The following is a 25,601-nucleotide window of genomic DNA, read 5'->3' as shown; positions in this document are numbered from 1 at the left end:
TGAAACCACCGTTAGTGAAATCAAGTACACTCAAGGGTTGAGTGCATCCGATAGAAGTGGAGTAGGCACATAGCCGAACCACTATATATGATTGTGTTTGGGATTGCTATTTGTGTACTCATTTGATCATTTTTATCTTGATTGCTTAAAATGATGCATGTGAATGGTTAGAACTAATAGGAATCACATTCTGCACACTCATACATCCTACATAGACCAATTGCTTAAATTGTTCATTCTAAGTAGTCTATTTTTTGGATCCTCTACTTGGCTTGGAAGCCTGTAGAGTTAAGTTTGATACGTCTTGATTAATTGCATATTAGATCAAGATTGAGGAACTAAGATTTTAAATCGGCATAAATTTTATAAAGTCCTATTCACCCCCCTCTAGGACACTATGACTTATTCCATACTTCTACTAGAGCGGTCTAAACCGCAATTTCAATTGGTATCAAAGCTTGGTTTCTCTTGAAGGGTTTAATCACCTGGAGGAAGATCTCAACTGAAGTTGGAATTATGGGCAAAGGAGATGGAACATTAGTCGCATGTCCTCCTATCTTTAATGGCCTAAACTATGCGTACCGGAAAGCAAGAATGATCTACTTCTTACAAACCTTGGATCATAATGTTTGGGAGATTGTTGAGAATGGATATGTTCCACCTACTGAACAGGTGGTTCTCGAAAACGGTACAACAATTTCTAAACCCGAACCAAAGGAGAAGTGGACTCAATATGACAAAGAAATGTGGATGTGTGAAACCAAAGCCATGAATGCAATTTACTGTGGAGTTTCACTAGATGTCTTTAATCAGATATGTATGTGTGTAAACTAAAAGGTAACATGGGAGTTATTAGAAACTACCCATGAAGAAACTAACACAGTAAAAATGTCAAGGTTGCAACTTCTGACATCTCAATTTGAACACATAAAGATGGAAGAACATGAGACATTCATAGACTTTTACACTAGGTTAAACGGCATATGTAACTCCATGGGGGGACTTGGGGAAAGAATTTCGATATCTCAAATTTGTAGGAAAATTCTGAGATCTTTGCTAGAACGATTTAACCCTGAGGTCACCACCATAGAAGAATGTCAGAACATTGAGGAAATGAAAGTAGAAGAACTAGTAGGTGTTCACAACCCCAAGTGTAGGGTCGCGATGTAGTAATAATCTCGGTAAGACCGAGGTCGAATCTATAGGGACTAATCTTGTGTATTTTTTCTACTAGTAATTAGAATTAAAACTAGGAAAAGATCTAACCTAAATCAAGAAAGTAGAGAGTAATTGTGAGATGATGAATTTAAAAACTTAAGAATTTAAAGGTGGGAAACTAGGGCTTTCAAGGATCCACTTGTAGCTATTAGGATGTTTCCTTATTCGATTCAAGACACTTAGTTGGAATTGGAGTCCTATCCTATCCAATTGGAAGATATTCAATAAGATCCGATCTGAACTTCCATTGACCTAATTCTCAATGGATGAAAGTCATGAGGATTGGAAGTGATTCCATCACCTAACCATGCCTAGGAGACTATTGTAAACGACAGGATATATCGATCCAACAACCAACATAGGAGAATTGTGAAGAATAGAAGTGATTCCATTACTCAGTCATGCCCAAGAGACGATGGAGAACAACATGATTTCTTATTTTCACAAACTCCAAATAGGAAAAGAAGATACTTTAAGCTATTGCAGATCTATTGTAATTTAAGTCACAATAAACCATTAAAAACTAAAAGTATTCCTTAAATATCAAACTAGAATCAAAGTAGTGCAACAATAACATGAAGTAAATAAGAAAAACATCCCAACCATGCTACAAGCTTCACCCCTTAGCCCTAGCTAAGGGATCTAGCCAACCATAGACATGATTGTATTAAAAACCCTAGAAGAAAGTATGAAAAACTAAGGAGAAGGGAAGAAGAACGCTTGGGAAGTGGCTCCACCCTTTTGCTCTGCTCCTCCAAAGCCTAGATATCCTAAAAAGTTCCTAAAAACTCCTATTTATAAGCAAAGTTCCGTAAAATCGTAAAACTGGATATAATTTACGCAGATTGCGTAACGCCTTCGATGTCATCGTACACCCTTCGATGTCATTGAAGGGATTTAGATCCGAAAGTCACGCCTTTTTTCTTTCTCATTGCGTGAGTCTCTGTGTCATCGAATTGCCCTTTGATGTCATCAAGTAAGGCTTCGATCCATTGAACAGGCCTTCGAGTCATCGAAAATGTGTCTAAAATAGTCCAGCGAGTTGCTTTAAGTTCTTCAATAATGTCAATGCCACCGAGAAATCTTCGACGTCATCGAGAACCTTCCTTCGAGTCATCAAACATGTCTTCGATTGATCAAGAAAAGCACCTAATATGTCCAGCAACCCACTCGATTTTCCCTCATAAATTCAATGTCATCGACCTGTGGTCGATGTCATCGAACTAATCTTCGATGTCATCGAACGATTCTCGATGACACAGTCCTGGTGATTTTTGTGCTTGTTCTTTTGACTTTCTTCCTTCTCCACTTAGTTTTCTTGGATCTTGGGGTCTTGAAATCTTTAATCCTGGTCTCTGAAGATCCATTTTTTGCTTTGGTGACTTTTGAGCACAAAATCCATGCTTTTAGCATTCTTTTCATTCCAAGCTCTCAAATTCACCTTGCAACACAAACGCATGTAAAATATATCATTAAGCCATATTATGTTTGTAAAACCAAGAAATAGATGGGGCATAATATGTAATATTTGACCCTTAACACAAATCCCAACCAACATTTTGCTACTCCTGAGCAAAAATATGTGATAAATAATCTTCAATGTCAAGTTCAAAATCCCTTTTTTTAAAGAAAACATTCTTTCGTGCAATCAAGCATGAATGAGTATAATTAAATGAGATAGTGGGATCATGAAAAATTAGAGCCAAATCAACTATGCAATTAATCAAGTAGGTTCTTTATCAATTAAATTAGAATGGAAGTTCAAATAACAAGTTTTCCAATGTGCTTGGAGAAAATCTATTTACTTCTCAGAAGACTACTTTTGTTTCGTAATGTTAGTCATGTTCATTATATTAAGATTAATTGAAAACTTAAGTACTGATTCTAAACCTATCCCCTTTTTCATTCTTTTTCTAGTTTTTTATTTTATATCGACAGTCACCATTATTTATTCCTCTTTTTTAGACATTACATCATTTTCAAAGACAATTTTCATTCCCCTCAAAGATGTTGTCATTCTTCATTCTTTGTGACCTATTTGTCGATCTCTTATTTTTTAACTGGTTTTTCATCTCTTAAGGTGGACAGAATTCTCTAGACTAAATTCTCAATATCTAACAATGATCGACATACTAACTATTAGAAACTCAAGCACACTCTAAGAAAGCAAATTGAATGTGTCTTGTGGTTTGGATTAACATGATATTCAACCTTTTTCTTAATGAATTCGAATATAAGAACTGTGAGTGATATTTTACTTAGATGATCAAGCTCCAACAATATAAAATCCAATCGCACTTCTCATCATACTTAAAGCATTCTTAATTACACAATTTATTGCCTTCCGAATAGCGTTCAACTCAAAATATTGAAAAATTTCTAAAAATTTTGCTTAAAACTGAGAAAAACACTGATTAGGTTTACCTAATCCCCACACCCCCCACAAAAATCTACATTGTCCACAATGTACAAGAAATAAGCATGTAATGCAATTGAGGCAATGAAAAGAACAGGAATAATGATGGAAAGATAGTACCTGGAGGACAGAAATTTGAAGCTTTTCCACGGATCTCAGCATAAAAATGGGCTAGCACACAACAAAACTCAACAAAGTATAAGTAAACTATCCTAATAGTGGAAAGAAAGCTACCCTAGTCCTAAGAAAGTGATAAAGCTACCTATACATCCATCAGAGTAGGAGATCAATACTAGTAAACAGGATCACTTAGAGGTATGGACATATCCTCTAAATTAAATTTTTCAACAAATGGCTTTAATCGATGTCCATTTACTTGAATTCATTGCCATTGTCTGGATTCTTTATCTCGACAGCCCCATGAGGATACACATTAGTAATAGTGAAAGGGCCGGTGCAACAAGATCGGAGTTTTTTCGGAAAGAGATGTAACCGAGAATTGTACAAGAGGACTTTCTAACCAGTGTTAATGATTTTCAAAGAATATGTTAGTCATGAAACACTTTCATCCTATTCTTATAAATTCTCGAGTTCTCATATGCATCATTCCGGATCTCCTTGAGTTCATTCATTTATAGCTGACGCAGTGAGCCAGCGTTGTCCAAGTTAGTTCAAATTCTTTATAGCCTAGTAGGCCTTATGTTCCAGTTCCACAGGTAAGTGGCAAGCTTTCCCATAGATAAGTCTAAAGGGAGACATTCTAATGCGAATTTTAAAGGCTGTACGGTAAGCCCATAAAGCATCGGTCAAGCAGATTGACCAATCCTTACGGTCAGGGTTAACCGTTTTTTTCAAGATGTGTTTGATCTCCCTATTAGAAATCTAAGCTTTCCCACTTGTCTGTGGGTGGTATGGAGTGCTCACCTTGTGAGAGATGTCATATCTCTTCATTAAATTTGTGAATGGACTATTACAAAAATGTGAGCCTCCATCACTAACGATGGCTTGAGGCGTTCCGAACTGGGAAAGGATGTTCTCTTTTAAGAATTTAATGACCGTCTGATGGTCATTATTTGTAACACCTCGTGTTTTCAGGACCCCAGTATATGACCTGTTTCCCGAAAACCCGAGTGTTAACCTTAAAGGATGGTCAAATTTGAGTATACATTTTTTTGTTCAGAGTAAGCAGATGAGCGTAGAGTGGACAAATCAACTTAAAGGAAAATTTTATTTACATTTGGAATATATAAGAAGCTGTCCATAATGACTTATATAAACCAATGCCCCCATTCATACAATTAAAAAATGAAATAATATTACATATGAAATAAAGTAAATTATAACACTCTTGGGATGTGAAACCTGTAACAACCCTGCGAATAGCATCGACTTGCTCTACACCTGCATCAACTGTTACGGTTTAATAGCGTCAATGGCTATCGCAGTGAGGAGCACCCTCTAAGAATATGCACTCATCATTCATTATCCAATATAGATTACAAGTTAAGAAATTAGATACACTAAATAGAGCATTTCATAGTCATACTCATGTTAAGAAAGTCAAACCAATCAACAAAATTTCATCATAAGGAAAATATGTTGGCAGTCACAATATAAGGAAACATGTCTAGATAACCAAATAATCAAACATACGATTTTCTATTGCTCCCGAATCACATTGTATGTGAACTCTGCAAGATAGCTAGAAAATCGATAAGTGAACTTCAGCTCCACCCGGAAATCATGATACAAGTGAAATTCACAAGGTGAATAGAAAATCACCCTTTAAACCTCTACTTCACTCGAAAATCAAATCGTACATGAACACCGCAAGATGGCTAGGAAATCGCTAAGCGAACACCCGCTCCACCAGGAAATCATGGTATGACTAAACATCGCAAGATGAAGAGAGAACAACATACTGACGTCTACTTCACCCGAAAATTATATCGTATGTGAACATCACACAATGGCTAGGAAATTGCTAAGCGAACACCCGTTCCACCTGAAAATCATGGTACGACTGAACACCGTAAGATGAAGAGACAAGCAACATACAAACTCTAGACCACCCAAAAATCAAATCGTACGTGAACACCGTAAGATGGTTAGGAAATTACTAAGCAAACACCCGTTCCACCCGGAAATCACGGTATGACTGAACACCGCAAGATGGCTAGAAACCCAACATATAAACTCTAGACCACCTGAAAATCATATCGTATGTGAACACCGCAAGATAGCTAGGAACTCGCTAAGCGAACAACCGCTCCACCCGAAAATCACAATACGACCGAACACCGTAAGATATCTAAGAAACAACAAGTTATGCGAATATAACCATCAAACCACAAAAGGGCACCAACGACCCATCAAAGCCACGAAAGGCAAATATACGATCCAAGCCACATAGGGCAAACATGAACCACAAGATGGAGCCCACAACAAATCTCATTCTATCCATTAAATGATTACAAGTAGAAACGTCTAATCAACTAGCAGGTTATACAAATGGAAATAGCATGTGAGCATCAAATTAGTTATACTTGCTAAATTTAAAGAGACAGGTCCATTATATGAATCAATTCCACATTAGATTAACATATTCATATAATAAGGTAAGTAACGCAATAAGAAAAATCAATGTATCATCCATATCTAGATTGATGAATTTAAGTGGGAAGCTCAAAGGGTGAGTCATCACCTAATGAACCGAATTACTTTTTAGTATTGCTAAGTGCTTGCGCCCTTAGGATTGTATCCTACCACAAATCATGAACTTGTACAATTAGATCCAGGTTTTAAGCACTACCTAGGGTTTAAGATCATAGCCTAGGGTTATCTTTTAGGGTTTTAGTGTAGAATTAAGGTTTTCATCTTAAGGTTTAGTAATAGGCTTGTATTTTAGGATTCATACTCTGATTATAATTATTATTGTTTATCTTTGTATCATGAATGTAGTAATAGTCATAATGGAAGTATTAAATAACCAGTATTAACAATTATACTGACATTACCTAATACCCTTATAGTGACTTATAATCTTTTAAATAATTCAAGTAATAATAATAAGATTTTTCTTACTAACCATAATATAATGACAACTAACACTTAATAATCATATTAACCGAATTATACAAACCCTATGATAATATTATTTAATGATGATGATCATAATTATCAATGATAATTTTTAAGGGTGAGGACTAAAGCACTTGTGTTTAACAGTTGTAATTTGTATGTAATAACTAACATTAGCGTAGGTAATTTGCTCATAGTTGACCATGTTTGGTATTAATGATACTAATGATGATAATTAGGATAGCATTGATAATAAAAATTGAAACGAATCAAAATTAGGAAGGAGAAGGTGGACTTACCTTGGTCGACTCGGTTTGAGTCGAGTTGACTTGACTCGACACGACCATCCATTATACTTTCTCCCTTTCTCTACTCATCTTCTTCTTCCCTTCTCCTTTTCACTTAGACCGAACTCGACCGAGCTTGACATAGGGCTTGGCCCAACTTGGACCGAACTCGACCCAGTTGGCTCGGCAACGAGTCGGCCCATAACTCAGCCCAAACTCACCCTCTCTTCACTCTCTGTTCTATCTCCTTCTTCCCCTGTCTTTTCTTTCTCTTTTCTTCCTATCTCTCCCCCTACTTCTCTTTCTGATTTAGCTGGGAAACTCCAGCAAAGATCGGACTGAGCCAGGGCCGATACTCAGCACCCGACCCAGCTGACTCGGCCCAGTTTGGGTAGCTGCCACTAATGGCGGACTCTCTCTCTCTCTCTCTCTCTCTCTCTCTCTCTCTCTCTCCCCCTCCCCTCTGCTTCTTTCTCTTCTTTCCTTCTACTTCTCTTTCTTCCTTAGGGTTCTCATTTGCTAGCAGTAACACCTCAACGAGTTCGAGCGGGTCAGGGACTCGGTTCGAGTGGCCAGTGCAACACAATGGTCTACCCTCATTCGAGCTATCTCTCCTTCCTTCTCCTTCTTTCTTCTTCTTCCTATCTTTTTCCTTTCTTTATTTCTTTCTTTCTTCCTCTCAACTATGACCAGAAATGTTCTGGTTCAACCCGATTCTGCTCCTGACTCGATTTGGAGTGGTGGAGAGGATGACGACCATTAATGGTGTCCTCAGTCTCCTTGCTTCTCCCTACAATCCAGCCCTTGAGGACAGTTCGTATGGACTCTAGAAGCTCACGGATGTGTAGTTTTGAAGCTTGGGAGAGTCTTGGCCGGTGGGTTCTTGAGTGGGAGGAAAATGGTGAGTAGTTGCCTAAAAATGGAGGAAGATTCTACTGCTGCTAGATCCGCGACCCTTTTTATTGCTTACCCTAGCTCTCGAAGCCATTGGATTAGAACGAACGGCTTAAATGGCCCAGCATGCAACGAATCTAAATACCGTCTGCAACATGAAACTGACGCTATTTTTGGCTGCTGGTTTTCCAACGAAAACCATGGTCTTTACAAGTGGAATGGACGGCTGAGAATGCTGAGTTTAGGATGGCCTGGATGAGCTCTTGCTTGCTCATGCGGATCGCTGAGCTGGAAGAAAAATAGCTCCCATTTTTAGAATTTTTGTGTTTGTAGGGCCTGTTTGCGGCAAGTGTTATGCGTATGTGGGTGCCTTTCAACGTGTGAGATGAGATGGGTTTTGGTGGGACCCAAGCCCTAGACACGATGGACGGTTTGGATTTTTCGGGTGGATGACGATGGTGGGCCACGTTTGCAACAAATGGTCAGCCTCCATTTTTTTTAAAATGCCCGTAGGCGGGAAGGTAAGAGAGGCCCTTTGCCTCTTTTGGCTAGGCACGAGTCAGACCGTCTGACCGTGCAAACGGTCCGGTGTGCTGCGATTGCTTTAGTTATGGTGTACATGCACACCAATGTGGGGCCCATGGTGGTGCTTGTAGGAAATCCACTCTGTTCATTAGGTTTTAAGAGTTCAGTTAGTGCCCTCGAGTAGGGATGGGGCAGCTCCAAGGCTTAGGTGGGCCATACGGATTTATTTTCAGCTCCAATGGTGGATTTCTGTAAATCTAATGGTTAGATCCTCCCGAGATTGAGTATCAACGGTTGAAGTGGTCTAAATGGCTCATTTCATAATAGATTAGTAATTTCTAATATTAATATTAATTTTGTTACTATTATTACCCATTACTATCATTGTCTTACATTACTAAGAACTTCATTAATGAAATTTGTCATATATAGTTTATTTTATCATAGATTATTAATACATTTAAATTATATGAATAAAGTGAGGAAGAAGATTAACATATATTATTTGGGGTATTATTCGTGTAGTTATATCTATCTTATGTTTTAAATTTTATATAAAATGTTAAGTTGTTTGAGCCGTGTTATTTATTATAAATTCTTATTAATTTACATCATATAGATTTTTATGGTTCGTAATTTATATCAATGACGTTGCAAATGTATAAATATATTATGGATTATAATTATACATCATTTTACTATGAAATTTTTAAAAATTCATAAGGTGTATAAGTAACATGTCAGGCTTGTATTTATACTAAGTTTAGTTATACGGTTACACTCAAGTACTGGAAAGTACAGGGTGTTACAATCTACCCCCCTTAAAGAGAATTTCGTCCCTGAAATTCAGTGCTTCTATTATGATTATGGACGATGATAATATTCATTATTTTCCTATGTGTACAAATGTATGTCACTAGTGCTCAAAGCTGAGGTCATTACATTATTCCGGTACGGGATTGCTTCGACCCTTTTAGTGACATAGTCTACGACTAATACAATGTATAAATTTTCATGAGATTGGGGGAATGGTCCCATGATATCGATGCCCCAACAATTGAATACTTCAATGATCAGAATGGGGTTTAAAGGCATCATATTTCTACCGGACAATGTTCCCAACTTCTGACAATGCTCACAAGTTTTACAAAACTCATGAGTGTCCTTGAACATAATGAACCAATAAATGCAACACTGTAGAATTTTGGCAATGGTCTTTTTAGTAGAAAAGTGACCACCACAGGCCTGAGAATGACAGAAGGAGATGACACTCTGGTATTCATTGTCTGGCACACATCTCTTTAAAATATGATCTGGGCAATATTTAAATAAATAAGGATCATCCCAGAAGAATTTGCGCACCTCATTGAAAATTTTCTTCTTATCTTGCGCAGTCCAATGTGTCGGCGTGAAACTTGTGGCAAGATAATTAGAATATTAGCGAACCATGGTGAGTGAGAGACTTTAAACAATTGCTCGTCAGAGAACATGTCGTTTATGGGTGCTGTCTCAAGGGAATCAGGTAGGTCAAATCTCGAGAGGTGGTCAACCACTACGTTATCTACTCCCTTTTTATCTTTTATTTTCAAATCAAATTCTTAGAGTAAGAGGATCCATCTTATCAAGTGAGGCTTAGCATCATTCTTTGAAAGAAGATACTTGAGTGCCGCATGATCGGTGTAGATAATGATCTTGGATCCGATCAAGTAGATCTAAATTTGTCTAAATCGAATACTACGACCAAGAGTTCTTTTTCCATAGTAAAGTAATTCACTTGGGTCGAATTTAACGTCTTACTTGCATAATGAATAACATAAGGCTTTTTTTTCTTTTCTCTGGCCTAACACCACCCTAACAGCATAGTCAGATGCATCACACATAAGTTTAAAAAGAATGTTCCAATTAGGTGGCTATATAATAGGTGCGGTAGTCAACATGCCCTTGAGCTTAAAAAAAGCTTCTTGGCACTGCTTAGTCCACTCAAATGGAATATTCTTTTGAAGTAGATTGCATAAAGGATGAGAGATGTGACTAAAGTCCTTTATGAATCTTCTATAAAATCCAGCGTGTCCTAAAAAGGATCACACGTCTCGAATGCTTTTTGGTGGGGGTAAGGTAGAGATAAGATCAATTTTCACTTTATCTCCCTCAATTCCCTTGGACGAAATGATATGTCCAAGGATTATTCCCTTACGAACCATGAAATGACACTTTTCCCAATTGAGTACCAAATGCTTTTCTTCACATCTTTTCAGGACACATTTAAGATTTTCCAAGCAATCGCTGAAAGATGGAACAAAGACAAAGAAGTCATCCATGAAAACCTCTAGATATTGCCCCACCATGTCAAAAAAATACTCAACATGCATTGCTAAAAAGTGGCGGAGGCATTACACAGTCCGAATGACATCATTTGGTAAGCAAAGGTGCCAAAGGGACATGTGAACGTGGTCTTTTCCTTATCTTCAAGGGCTATCTCTAGCTGGTTGTAGCCCGAATATCTGTCAAGGAAACAATAATAGGAATGACCTTCTAGACTTTCCAGAATTTGATCGATGAAGGGTAAAGGAAAGTGGTCTTTCCTCGTGACGGTATTCAATTTCCTGTAGTCAATGTACATTCTCCAACCAGTAGTAATTATAGTCGGCATGAGTTCATTATTGGCATTGGCTACGATGGTGATTCCAGACTTCTTAGGAATCACCTGAGTTGGCCTCACCCATTAGCTATTAGATATTGGGTATATGATACCTATATCCAATAGCTTAAGAACCTCGGCCTTAACCACTTCCTTCATGTTTGGATTCAATCTACGTTGTGGTTGTCGTGAAGTCTTCGCATTATCCTCAAGATGAATGCGGTGAGTACAAATCAAAGGGTCAATTCCCTTGAGGTTCGCAATCGACCATCCAAGGGCTCCCTTATGCTTAATAGAGTAGAAATGAGCATACTCTCTTGTTCTTACTCAAGGTGAAAAGAAATTGCCACCAAGTATGTCTCATCTTGACCTAAATAGACATATTTCAAATCAGAGGGAAAAGTTTTTAGGTCAAGCTTCAGTGCCTTGAGGTTAGAAGGTAGAGGGACTACATCAGTTTGGGGCAAATCTTCGAATTGTGGCCTCCACTGGTTAACTTCAAGTACCGACACGGTATCCAGCATAGTCTCCATCTCCTTAATCATGTCATCATCAAGATCATGGGAGTGGGCCCGGTACGTCTCTAGAGGGTCAGAGGATAAGGTCAAAAGTATTTTTATCTTCCACGACAGAATCAATCAAGTTAACATCATGGGCATCATCATCATCCTTTACTTGTTTGCCCGTATTGAAAAAGATATTCAACTCCAATGTCATATTTTCAAAAGACAAACTCATGACTCCATTCCTTTAATTAATGATTGCATTTGATGTGACAAGGAATGGGTGACCAAGAATGACAGGAATTTGAGTGCTCATGTCTACGATGGGTTGAGTATCTAGGATGATAAAACAACCGGGTAATAGAATTTGTCAACCTAGACTAATACATCCTCAATTATCCCTCTCAGTACACGAACTGAGCGATCAACAAGTTGTAATGTGGTTCGGGTGGGTTTTAATTCACCCAAACCTAGTTGTTCGTAGACTGAGTAAGGAATCAGATTTACACTCGCTCCTAAGTCAAGAAGTGCGTGCTCAATTCGGTAGTTTCCAATTACACAAGCGATGGTTAGGCTACCGGGATCTTTGTATTTCTATGGCACATCTTACTTTATGATGGCACTCACTTTTTTAGTTAAAAAGATTTTCTTTTGAATATTTTATCGTCTTTTAGTTGTACATAAGTCTTTCAGAAATTTGGCATATGAATGTATTTGTTTTACAACTTCAAGTAGAGGAATATTGACCTTCACTTGTTTCAACACCTCTAGAATGTCCTAAGATTTAGAGAGAGGTTTTGGTGTAATCAACCGTTGGGGAAATGGGGCAATCAGCTTCCCTTGAGGTTCCAGTTCTAACTCTTCTGGGGCATGGCTAGATCTATTATTGTTGTCCTCTTCTAGGTCCTTGGGCTTTTTAGCCCTAAGTAGAATGGTTTTGTCAATGGTCTTCCTACTCCTAAGAGTGGTGATAGATTTAACTTCTCCATCTGATTTGAAGAGCTTGTGTCGCTAACTTCATATTGTGGTTTTAGATTGGGAAGAGGTTGAGCTAGAAGGCTCTCCTTATTCCCAATTGCACTTTTAGTTTCAAGTCCTTATATGGCCTTTGTGAGGTCTTGAAAGACTTGTAGCATACCCTGATTGAAAAGCTCTTGGTTTTGAAGATGCTTTAAAACCGGATCCTCCTAAGGTTTCCCTTGAATTAGAATTTGATAAGGGAATCCTTGAGATGTAGCGGTTTGTCCATTTCTCCAACTGAAGTTTGGATGATTTCTCTAGCATGGATTATACATATTAGAGGTGGGCCCACCGAAAGGTCTTTGATAATTACTTATGGCATTAGATTGCTCATTCAGTACTTCTTGAAAAGAAGATATTGTTGGGCAATTTTCAGTTGTGTGAATGTTGCAAGCACAAATACGGCAAACAATTTCCTTACCCTTATCCTTCTTTAATTTTATGGCCTTAAGTTTTCTGGTGAGATTAGCCACTTTAACATTGAAAAGGCCTAGCTATGAGTCCTAGAGGGGGAGGGGGGGTGACTAGTACTATGCCAAATTAAAATGATAATAGCGAAATTTACATGAATAAAGGAAAGATAGCACTTTAAGCAATTCACAATATGGAAATGTAAAGCAACCTCAAAATTCAAGTCTTGAGAGGTTGATACAAATGTTGTTCTAAGGACAACCTTACACCATAAAAACCAAGGGTTTATGGCAAGACAACCTTACTAGAACGGTTTAAGTATTAATATCTCAAACTGAAGAGGAATGAAAGGAAATAATAAGAAATGAAAGTCTAAACTATTACAACATTCCCCACAATGCTTGAAATGTAAATATTACAACATTCACATTCACACATACATCCCACAAACTTGAATGATTAAAGATATAGAAAATAAATCACACATCCACAAAACACAAAGAGTTATAGTGGTTCGCCTATGTGTACACCAACTATTAAACAACAGCCACACAGCTTGCTACTCCACTCCTAATATCCTCACACAGGGGATATTAGCGTTCACTACGAAAATAGGTTTTTCTCAGGTTCACCTAAAATCCTCACAATTGTGTCTTTCAAATGGCCTTACACAATTCAAAAACCCCACACTCTGAGTTTTCTGACTCTCCTCAGATAACCAACACTTAGAGATTTTTTTGGCTTAATCTCAAAGAAACCAAAAACATAAAAGATTTACACAAATGTAAAATACCTGGATTTCTCCTTTTGTAGCAGCCCGGAAGAACCAAATCAGAATAGAAGTTCGAATAGAGAAGTTCAATGTCCAATACTCACTTTAAAATGGTTCCAAGTTCTAATTGATTTTAAATTAAATCAAGTTGGGCTAGCTTTATTTAATTTTGATTCCAAGAAGTGGAATATTACAATTCCTCTTTTAAATCAGATTGGAATGCAGAAATATAATCAAATATAAGAAGCTAACAAAAGAGAATATTAAATATGCACAATGTAGCTTAAAAAGAATACAAACTTATCTCTCAGAGTGATGCCTTGATTTTAATTGAATTGGATATCAAACTCTGAAAATCATGCTCTATTTATAGTTGCAGAAATCACATTTTCGACTGGTCCTGTGGACGCTACGACTGGTCATAGGACCAACAAAATTTTAAAATTTTGAGCACGATCAGATAAAACCATTCCACGACTGGTCGTAGGCACTTCATGACTAATCGTGAGTCCTCTACGACTGGTCGTGAGGAGCCAGGAATAGTTGCTGGAGTTTGAGTCGTAGCTGCAAGACTGGTCGTGAACGAGTCGAGCACTGTTCACACGACCGGTCGAGCAGACTTCAGGACTGGTCGTAGCTCAACCAAAAAATTTTGAAAATTTGTAACAACTTAAGACTGGTCGTGGAATTTTTTAGACTGGTCGAGCCAGTTCTAGGACTAGTCGAACAGAGTCTAGGACTAGAGAACAGACCAAACACTTATAAAATTATTCAATTTGAATTATGTATACAAAATGAGCTACCCTAAGGTCAATCTAAGGTCATTCATATCTTAAATGTGAAGTATGGACATTGAACCTTCATTTCTTCATATGATGGATGAGCTTTGAAGTTCATGAGACTTGAGATCTCGACACATGATGAAGCTTGAATTTGTAGTTCTTGAGTTGTATTCTACCTTGAGTCTTGAACAAGATCTCTTAACTTTAAAACTCTAAAGCTTTAGAGAAGAGAACAATGTACTTGTCCTAGCATTACTTGAAGTTGATCATTGTTCTTGACTTGAAGTATTGTCCTTGTGCATGTGATGCATTGCCTTGAACAGATATATCAATGTGCTACAAAAAACACAGATTGTGGTTTTGGCACTACAAAATTTGACAATTAAGGTAATAAATAACCATTGCACTTACAATCTCCCCCTTTGTCAAATTTGTGACAAAATACGCTCCATTAAGAATAATAGTAAGGGCCCGTTTGGCCGGTCGGATTGGAAGGTATTGGTGGGTACTGGAAGGGATTGGAAGTGAAATCCCGGGATTGGCCGGGCATGCCAAACAGAGTCGGTGATCTGATCCTAATCCCATGGGTCTTGAGACAATCCACTGACAAAAGCATCATTACCTTTAAATCTCATCCAATCCACCTTAACCCATACAAATTTGCCTGAGGCGTGTTTGGTTCGAGGGATTGGATGGGATGGGAAGGTTTAATCCCGGGACTAGATATAGCAATCCAGGGCAGTAGCAATCCCATGTATCTCAAGACAATCCACTGACAACACCATCATTACCTCGAAATCCATGCCATCCACCCTAATACCATTCAATCCCTTTCAATCCACCCTGCCAAACGGGCCCTAAGAGTAGCATCACATGCTCAATAAAGAACCATGCACTTATAAAAGAAAACCAGTTACAGCCTAGTTAAATAATAATGCACCAATTATCATCAACTAGCAGACATCATCATGAAGAAGGCAAAACTCCTCTTTACTTACTCTCCCTGAATAGCACACATAAATCCATAAAAATTATGCTACTACCCCACATCCATATCCATTTCATATCCATAAAAAAATCAATCCAAAGAAATATTCTCCCCCTTTTTGTCACAATATGACCAAGGAAGCAAAGAAGAAATGGAAGAGGAATACCAAGAGAGTAATAAAAGAGTTAATTAAGCAAGATATGAAAGATATATAAGCAAATTCAAAGATCACATATCATTAACCAGCATATACTAAAGTCAACCAAAGTAAGTCTAGCAAACTGAAAGAAAGAAAAGTAGTATAAGAGTTATTACAGATCATAGGATAAAAACACCTAATCAGATCCTAAAGAAGGAGAAGGTATGGTAGGATCAAGTTGATGAAGGCCCTTGTTTAAGCGCCTAAGATACTTGCGCATATATTTAAATTGTAAATCATGGGCAACATTCATGTTCTCTACCTTCTCCTCAAGTGCACGAAGACGAGCATTAAAATCGGATGGCTCATAATCAGGATCATTTGTAGAGTCTGATTCAATTTCATCAAAAATGCCATCCATATTTATATCATCCGGAGGAAGATCGCCACCTTCTTCTACATTCCCTGCTTCAGCTCCACCACCACCCACATCCACTTAGCCAGGAGCCAGTTCCAATTTCATCTTATTTATATTTGAATTGTTGAAAATAAGATGATGAATAGGAGCCTCTCCAACAGACATAGTAACTAGCATGTGAGTAGCTAACACAGTCATAAGATATGCAAATGAAATATCACTGTGTCCAGGATGGAGACGAAATTGAATGATAGAATGATAGATCAAAGAAGGAAGACAGACATTTGAGCCTGAAATGATAGAATATAAAATTCGAACTATAAAGGAAGTCAGTTCTGTTTTGTTACCAGAACGTGGATACAGATTTGAAATAAAGATTTTGTGAAGAACCCTGTATCTAGGTAACAAGTACTTGGAAGCAAGCGTATTCCCTTTATGAGTCCATTGCACATCTATGTTGCATAATGCTCTAGTGAGCATGCATTTTTTCGATTCCGAAGGTTTCTCAACTAGAGTGTGAATAGGAATACCCTCGTCATTAACAGGTATGTCCATTAGAGCTAAAATCAGATGATGTTCAATTTCAAATGGACCTTCTTTAGTTGATATTGTAAACTTTAAATTCTTAGTTGAAAAATTAGAAATGCAAGCAAATATAGCCTGCGTAATAGACTAGTATGCTAGACCACCCCAATGTTAAATGTTATCCCAACCTACAGATTGAAGAAGTGGAAGGAGACCAAAAGGAGCAATGTGTTCAATATGCACAGGTCGCTCAACAATAACATTGCGTAATCATAAATCTTGCACATGTGATGGATCATCTTCGGGTGATCGAAGATGGCGCCTTGTTAAAGGAGCCAATCTAGATGATGAAACACCACAGGAAGTTCTCTTTTTCCCTCTAGCATTCATTTGCAACAAGAAAATCAAAGAAGCAAGGAGTTGCAAAAGACGTGGAATGGATTTCCTCAAAAATAGATTTGGGTGAAGAAAACTCCAAAATCTTCAAGGAAACTTGAAATCAAGCACTCCAAGGAAGAAAATGAAGTGATATGCATTCAAATCTAGAAGGATAATGAAAATAATGGACTAACCTCGAAGAATCAAGAAGTTGTGTACGACTAGTCGTGCTACGGCCCGTTGGAGGAGGAAATGAGGAAGAAAGGGTTTTTCCCAAATTAAAAAAGGTCCAGCGCACTACACGACTAGTCGTGGGTTGTCCTTTACCGATCGTGCCACGACTGGTCGAGTACGTCCTCGACTGGTCGTGGAAAGACAAAAACATGCATTTTTCACATAATTCTGAAATTTTAAAATTATAATCTAACAAATATATAAATTAAAACACAGAAATGCATGAATAATTAATTTAAATTGCACATACTAAGGTCAAATTTCAATTTATTAAACCTGCTTTTGTTGAGCGATTAATTGAAAATGTCAGCAAGTTGAGTCTCGATCGGAATGTAATCCAAAGAGATTGTCTTTTCTTCCACTAATTCACGAATGTAGTAATATCTAATGTTAATGTGCTTGGTTCGTGAATGCTAAATTGGATTTTTAGATAATGCACTGGAATTATCATAATATAAATTGAATCCTGTACAATTTCGTAATCGTTTAACATTCTAGTCATCCACACAGGCTGAGTACATGCATTTCCAGCTGCGATGTATTCAGCCTCAGCAGTTGATAGCGATACAGAACTTTGTTTCTTACTAAACCAAGAAACTAAACAATTTTTGATATAGAAATAACCACCACTGGTTGATTTTCTATCATCGATATTTCCAGCCCAATCAGCATCAGTGTACCCTGCCAATTGAACACTAGTATCATATGGATACTAGAGACCCAAATTAGCTAAACTTGCGACATATCGCATAATCCACTTAACAGCAGTTAGATGAGACTCTTTAGGGTTAGGTTGATATCTAGCACAAATACTAACACTAAAAGTAATATCAGGTCTACTTGCAGTTAAATACAACAAACTACCTATCATACTGCGATATAATTTAGGATGTATACCTGTTGAGTCCTTTGAGAGTCTTAAAGTTGTACTCATGGGAGTATCAAAATTTTTCCCATTCTCAAATCCAAACTTTATAATTAAGTTCAGAGCATATTTGGTTTGAGAAATAAAAATACCACCAGGTTGTTGTTTTACTTGCAACTCTAGGAAATAATTCAATTCCCCAACCATGCTCATTTCGAACTTAGATTTCATTAAATCTACAAACTCAACAGTCATGTTAGTACAGTTAGATCCATATATAATATCATCAACAAAGATTTGCACTATTAAGATATAATCGTTATGTTTCATAACAAACAGAATTTTATCGACACTTCTCATTAGAAAATTATGACTTAGTAGAAACTTAGTCAAATTTTTCGTACCATGCCCTGGGAGCTTGTTTCAAACCGTAGAGAGCCCTTTTTTAGGCGATGGACATGGTTAGCATTCTTAGGGTCTTCAAAACCCGTTGGTTGTTCAACATAAACTTCTTCATGCAGATCGCCATTTAAGAAAGCACTCTTTACATCAATTTGATAAAATTTGAATTTTTTAAAGTAAGCAATGGATATAAATAGACTGATTGACTCAAGACGAGCTACTGGGGCAAAGGTTTTATCATAATCGATGCCTTCAATTTGAGTGTACCCTTGTACAACCAGTCTAGCCTTGTTTCGAATTATATTACCAAGTTTAACAGACTTATTTTTGAAAATCTACTTAGTTCTGATAATATGTTTATCTTTAAGTCTAGGAACAAGATACCAAACATTATTTCTCACAAATTGATTAAGCTCTTCTTGCATCGCTACTATTCAATTTTTGTCAATAAGAGATTCTTTTACGTTAGCCGGTTCTATCTAGGATGTAAAGCATACATAATTGCATATATCTTCTAGTTGTTTATGAGTGCGCACACTAGTGAGAGGATTTCTAAGAATCTGAGTGGTTGGATGATCTTTGACAGTCTTCAGTTCAGAGTTATTTTGATTTAAAGAAGTATCTGGTTTGTCAATTAAAAGAACTTCATCATTATCTGAACTTGTGGCAAGTATATTCAAGTGATCATCAATGACCACATTAATGGACTCTTGAATAACACTAGTCCTCTTATTCAGTACTCAATATGCTCGACTGTTTAAAGAATATCCTAAAAAGATCCCTTCATCACTTTTAGTGTCAAACTTGCCTAGATTTTCATGGTCACGTAAAATATAGCACTTGTTATTAAAAACTTAAAAGTATTTGATAGTAGGCTTCTTATCGAACCGCATTTCATAAGCCATTTTATTATAAGTTTTACTTGTATAAATCCGGTTGATTATATAGCATGCAGTATTTACAACTTCATCCCAAAGATTTTTAGGGAGCTTCAGACTATTCAACATTACATTTGCCATTTCTTGAAGCACTCTTTTTTTCTTTCAACAATTCTATTTTGTTGTGGAGTTTTGGGTGCAAAGAATTCATGTGATATTCCCTGATCGCAAAAGAATTTCTCAAAACTGTTATTCTCAAATTCTGATCCATGATCACTACGGATCTTACAAACTTAAGAACCTTTTCCGTTTAGATTCGTTTGAGAACTCTTTTCACTTCATTAAGGGTTTCTGATTTATCCCTTAAGAAGGTTACCCAAGTGAATCTGGTATAGTCATCCACGATTACCAATAGATATTTTTTGCCACCTCAACTCTCCGTTCTGGTTAGTCCTATAAGATCCATATGGAGAAGCATGAGTGTTTTGATGTAGCATTGGAGTTCACCATTTTGTGAGTACTCCTAGTTTGTTTGCCAATCTGGCATTCGCCACATATTTTGTCTACTTTTTATAATTTAGGTAGACCTCTTATCAGTTCTCTTTTACTCAATTTATATACATTACGGTAGTGTACATGTCCAAGACATTTATACCATAACTCAGTCTCATCGGTATGGACAATGTAACATGATTGATTAGATGAGCTAGAATCACTAACAATATAGCTGTTTTCAGAAGTTCTATGACCAGTCAATATTACAGAACCCTTTTCGTTTAAAATTTCACAACCTTGGTTAGTAAATTTTACACTATGATTTTTATCACATATTTGAGATATGCTTAACAGATTGTATTTTAACCCTTCAACATATAATATATTCTTAAATAAGGGAAGGTTAAAGAGTTGAACCGTTCCTTGGCCAATAATCCTGCAGTTGCTACCATCCCCAAATGTGACTGAACCATTAGCCATGTCTTTAAGATCGGTGAATAGACCTTTATTACCAGTCATATGCCTTGAGCATCCACTGTCTAAGTACCACTTTGAGTGACTTGTAGCTTTGAAAGCCGTGTGGGCAACCAAGTAAGTAATCTTAGGAACCCATTTCATAACTATTTTGGGTTTAGGAGTATAGTTGGTTTTCTTATGTTTGTAGTTGTTGTAAAAATGACCCACTGAGTTAGATTTTAAGAGCTCTTTAAACAAATTAACTATTTTTTCAGCTAAAGGGTTTCGGTTCTGATTATTATAGTTGATATGGTTACTTTTAAGTATATAGATTGAAATATTTTGGTATTTCTAGAAAACTTTTGATTAGAACTTTTCTCTTTTGAATTTGAGGACTCTCCTTTTACAAACTTAGGAGGAGTATTCTTCTGTTTAGGAGGAATATCTCTATCGTATCCCAAACTGGATCGATCGCCACATTTTCTTGATCCAGATAAATTTTTTTCTAATTTTGGATCACCTTGGGCATACTTCCATGTATCCTCTAAACTTAAAAGTGAAGAAGCTTCAAGTTTAAGTTTTTCATTTTCAGATTTCAGATTTTCATTTTGGGAGATTTTGAATTCTAAATCGAATTTGCATTTTTCAAAATGATCTGAAATATGGGAATTTTCTAAAATAAGAGAATCAAAATTTTCTTTAAGCTTTGGAAACTTTTCTTTTTGAAGTTTTAATTTAACAACAATTTTACAACTTTCCTTATAAAGAGCATTATAGGCATCTTAAAATCTTCTTCATTTTCATGATCACTATTTAGATTTTCTTCACTAGTTAAATCATCGTTATCTGAAAAAGTGAACTTGGCTAGAGTCATAAGGGCTTTGACTTCATTGCCTGAATCAGTTTCAAAATTTTCTGATTCAGAAGAAGCTTCAGAACCAGAAGATCTATCCCAAGTAGCCAACATACTCTTCTTTTTTGGGTTTGTCCTTTTTAGGACACTTATTTGCTAAATGCCCATATTCTTAGCAGTTGTAATATTGACTATCTTTTAATGATTTTCAAGTTTTAGATTTAGATCTTTTCTTATCATTAGCTTTTTGAAAATCAATCCTCTTTTCACTTTTGAAAATTTTGTAAAACTTTTTCGCTAGAAGGGCCATATCATCTTCTGAGTTTTCTAAACATTTTTAGAAGATTTAAGGGCAATATATTTACCTTTAGGAGCTTTAAAATTTAACTCATAGGTTTATAAAGACCCAACTAATTCTTCTACCCTCATATTATCCATATCACGAAGTTCTTGGATCGCAGTTACCTTAGAATTGAACCGTTCAGGAAGTGAGCGCAGTATCTTTGCACATACTTTACTTTCAGGGATTTTGTTACCAAGACCCCACATAGTATTCATAATGTCATTTAATCTAATATAGAAGTCCATAAACATTTCATTTTCTTCCATATGTATTTCCTCAAATTTGGTTGTGAGGATTTGGACTTTAGATTTCTTGACAATTGATGTTCCCTTGTGTGTTATTTCTAAAATATCTTAGGCTTGCTTTGCAGAATCACAAGATATAATTCTTTTGAATTCATCCGGTGATAGTGTGCAAGTGATTACATTTAATGCTTTTGCATTTGCACTACTCTCACTTTTCTGAAGTGTGTTCAAGAAAAATAAGGTGTTACTCTCATTGATTTTGATCCATCGATACCAGTTACTTTAGTGGTAGGAGGGGTCCATTCAGTCGTTGTGGCTTGCCACACACTCTCATCCTTGGATTTTAAGAAAATTCTCATCCTGGCTTTCCAATAGGCATAATTGGAGCCGTCAAATGGAGGAAGCCTAGTGACTGAAAGACTATCAAAATTTGACATCTTATAAATAGCTTAGATCGATTATCTTAGGAAATAAATCTAAAAAATATAACAATTAAGGTGAGGTATTAGGCTCTGATACCACTTGAAAAGGCCTAGCTATGAGTCCTTGTGGGGGGGGGGGGGATTGGGGGAGTGGGGTGAATAGGACTATGCCAAATTAAAATGATAATAGTAGAATTTAAATGAATAAAGGAAAGATAGCACTTTAAGCAATTCACATTACGAAAATGTAAAACAACCTCAAAATTCAAGTCTCGAGAGGTTGATACAAATGTTGTTCAAAGGACAACCTTACACCATAAAAACCAAGGGTTTATGGTAGGACAACCTTACTAGAACGGTTTAAGTATCAATATCTCAAACTGAAGAGGAATGAAAGGAAATAACAAGAAATGAAAGTCTAAACTATTACAACATTCCCCACAATGCTTGAAATGTAAATATTACAACATTCACATTCACACATACATCCCACAAACTTGAATGATTAAAGATATAGAAAATAAATCACACATCCACAAAATACAAAGAGTTATAGTGGTTTTCCTATGTGTACACCAACTGTTAAACAATAGCTACACAGCTTGCTACTCCACTCCTAATATCCTCACACAGGGGATATTAGCGTTCACTATGAAAATAGGTTTTTCTCAGGTTCACTAAAACCCTCACAATTGTGCCTTTCAAATGGCCTTACACAATTCAAAAACCCCACACTCTGAGTTTTCTGGCTCTCCTCAGATAACTAACACTGAGAGTTTTTCTAGCTTAATCTCAAAGAAAGCAAAAACATAAAAGATTTACACAAATGTAAAATACCTGGATTTCTCCTTTTGTAACAGCCCAGAAGAACCAAGTCGGAGTAGAAGTTCGAATAGAGAAGTTCAATGTCCAATACTCACTTTAAAATGGTTTTAAGTTCTAATTGATTTTAAATTAAATCAAGTTGGGCTAGCTCTATTTAATTTTGATTCCAAGAATTGGAATATTACAATTCCTCTTTCAAATCAAATTAGAATGCAGAAACAAAATCAAATATAAAAGGCTAACAAAAGAGAATATTAAATATGCATAATATAGCTTAAAAAGAACACAAACTTATCTCTCAGAGTGATGCCTTGATTTTACTTGAATTGGATATCAATCTCTGAAAATCATGCTCTATTTATAGTTGTAGAAATCGTATCTTCGACTAGTCTTGTGGACACTACGACTAGTCATAGGACCAATAAAATTTTAAAATTTTGAGCACGATCGAATAAAACCGTTCCACGACTAGTTGTAGGCACTTCATAACTGGTCGTGACCTGCCCATGACTGGTCGTGAGGAGCCAGGAATAGTTGCTGGAGTTTGAGTCGTAGCTGTGGGACTGGTTGTGAACGAGTCGAGCACTGTTCACATGACTAGTCGAGCAGACTCCAAGATTGGTCATAGCTCAACCAAAAAATTTTGAAAATTTGCAACAACTTAGGACTGGTCGTGGCATTTCTTGGACTGGTCGAGCCAGTTCTAGGACTACTCGAACAGAGTTCAGGACTAGTCTATTAACAGACCAAACACTTATAAAATGATTCAATTTGAATTATGTATATAAAATGACCTACCCTAAGGTCAATCTAAGGTCATTCATACCTTAAATGTGAAGTATGGACATTGAACCTTCATTTCTTCAGATGATGGATGATCTTTGAAGTTCATGAGACTTGAGATCTCGGCACATGATGAAGCTTGAACTTGAGATCTTTGAAACCTTGAACTTGTAGTTCTTGAGTTGTATTTCACCTTGAGTTTTGAACAAGATCTCGTAGCTTTAAAACTCTGAAGCTTTAGAGAAGAGAACAATGTACTTGACCTTGCATTACTTGAAGTAGATCATTGTTCTTGACTTGAAGTATTGTCCTTGTGCATTTGATACATTGCCTTGAACAGATATATCAATGTGCTACACAAGACACAGATTGTGGTTTTGACACCACAAAATTTGACAATCAAGGTAACAAATAACCATTGCACTTACAAGCATTGATATCATCTTCCTCTTTTAAGAGATACATTCCACCCCTCTCCTTGGATTGAGTTAACCTAGACGTTGTGCTTGATTTTGGGGAGATGTCCCATGAATGTGTGTTTTCAGCAAGCTTGTCAAAATACTCCCATACATCATCGACACTTTTATTCATGAACTCCCCATTACACATTGTCTCAACCAATTGGCGCTTGGAAGACGTCAGTCTATCATAGAAGAAATTCGTGATGCGCCATGTTTTAAAACCATGTTGTGGGCATGAACTAACAAGATCCTTGAACTGTTCCCAACATTGGAAGAATGTTTCATCTTCCTTTTGGGCGAAGTTCATGATCAACTTTCTAGGGGTGTTCGTCTTATGGTATAGGAAAATTTTCTTTATGAACTCCCTTGTCATGTCATTCCATCTACCAATAGATCGAGGACATAGTGAATGCAACCACATCTTAGCTTTCTCTTTCAAAGAAAAAGGAAAGAGTTTCAACTTAACCGTGTCGTCAGACACGTTAGGAAAATATAGAGTGGTTATGATTTCATCTAACTCTTTCAAGTGTAGATATAGATTTTCATATTCAAGCCCATGAAATTTTGAAAGGAGTTGGATCACCCCTGGCGTGATATTCATGTGTCCTGTATTTTCTAGAAAAATCATGCATGAAGGTGTACTCACCCCCGCCGGTTGTAAGTAGTCTGGTAAAGTACTAGGTGGGGGTGCTTGATGCACCTCATTCTCATCCTGGACTTCCTCAACCCGAGGTTGAGGTTGTCTTCTCAGTTGATTAGCAGCCATCACTTTAATTAATTCTGAGGATCTCAAGTGGTGTCTAATCCTGTGATGGATAGATAACCCCTCAACTAATCCTCCTTCACTCAAAAGATGTCGAGTGTTGTCACGGACCCACTTGGGCGTGAAACACTCTTAACCCTCAATTTTAGATTCTAACCTAAACCTAAAAGGGAAAGAAGGAAATAAGATTCTAGAAAAAGAAAGGAAAAGAATTAGAAAGAAGTTACCAAATTGGAAGTTTCTAATTTAAGACCCTGCAAAACAAAACAAAAGAAATAAGTTTCTAAAAATAGAAATTCTAAAATTAGAAAGTTTCTAAAAACATCAAAAAAATGCTAATCTAGAAGAAGAAAGAAAGAAAAATTAGAAAAAGATTACCAAATTAGAAGTTTCTATATTAGGATCTTACAAAACAGGAAAGTTAAGTTAGTTTCTAAGAAAAAAGGGAAGTTTCTAAAAACAGAAAATAGGAAGTTTCTAAAAAGACAAAAAGTTAGTTCTTAAAATAATTCAGAAAAAACCTAATCCTAACAATAGAAAATAGAAAAACCCTAATCTTAAACTAATTACAAAACTAGCTA

At 36.6% G+C, this 25,601-nt stretch overlaps 1 non-coding gene across 1 annotated transcript; it reads left to right on the top strand.

Annotated features, from left to right (window-relative positions):
- Window positions 1-24,475: 24,475 nt before the first annotated feature.
- Window positions 24,476-24,582, top strand: LOC131219785 (small nucleolar RNA R71). The gene has a single exon (XR_009158429.1). It is a non-coding gene; the product is annotated as a small nucleolar RNA R71 (small nucleolar RNA).
- Window positions 24,583-25,601: the final 1,019 nt, after the last annotated feature.

Source organism: Magnolia sinica, chromosome 11, assembly GCF_029962835.1.
Source record: "Magnolia sinica isolate HGM2019 chromosome 11, MsV1, whole genome shotgun sequence".
Lineage (NCBI taxonomy): Eukaryota > Viridiplantae > Streptophyta > Magnoliopsida > Magnoliales > Magnoliaceae > Magnolia > Magnolia sinica.
This window is presented reverse-complemented; position numbering and strand designations above follow the sequence as displayed.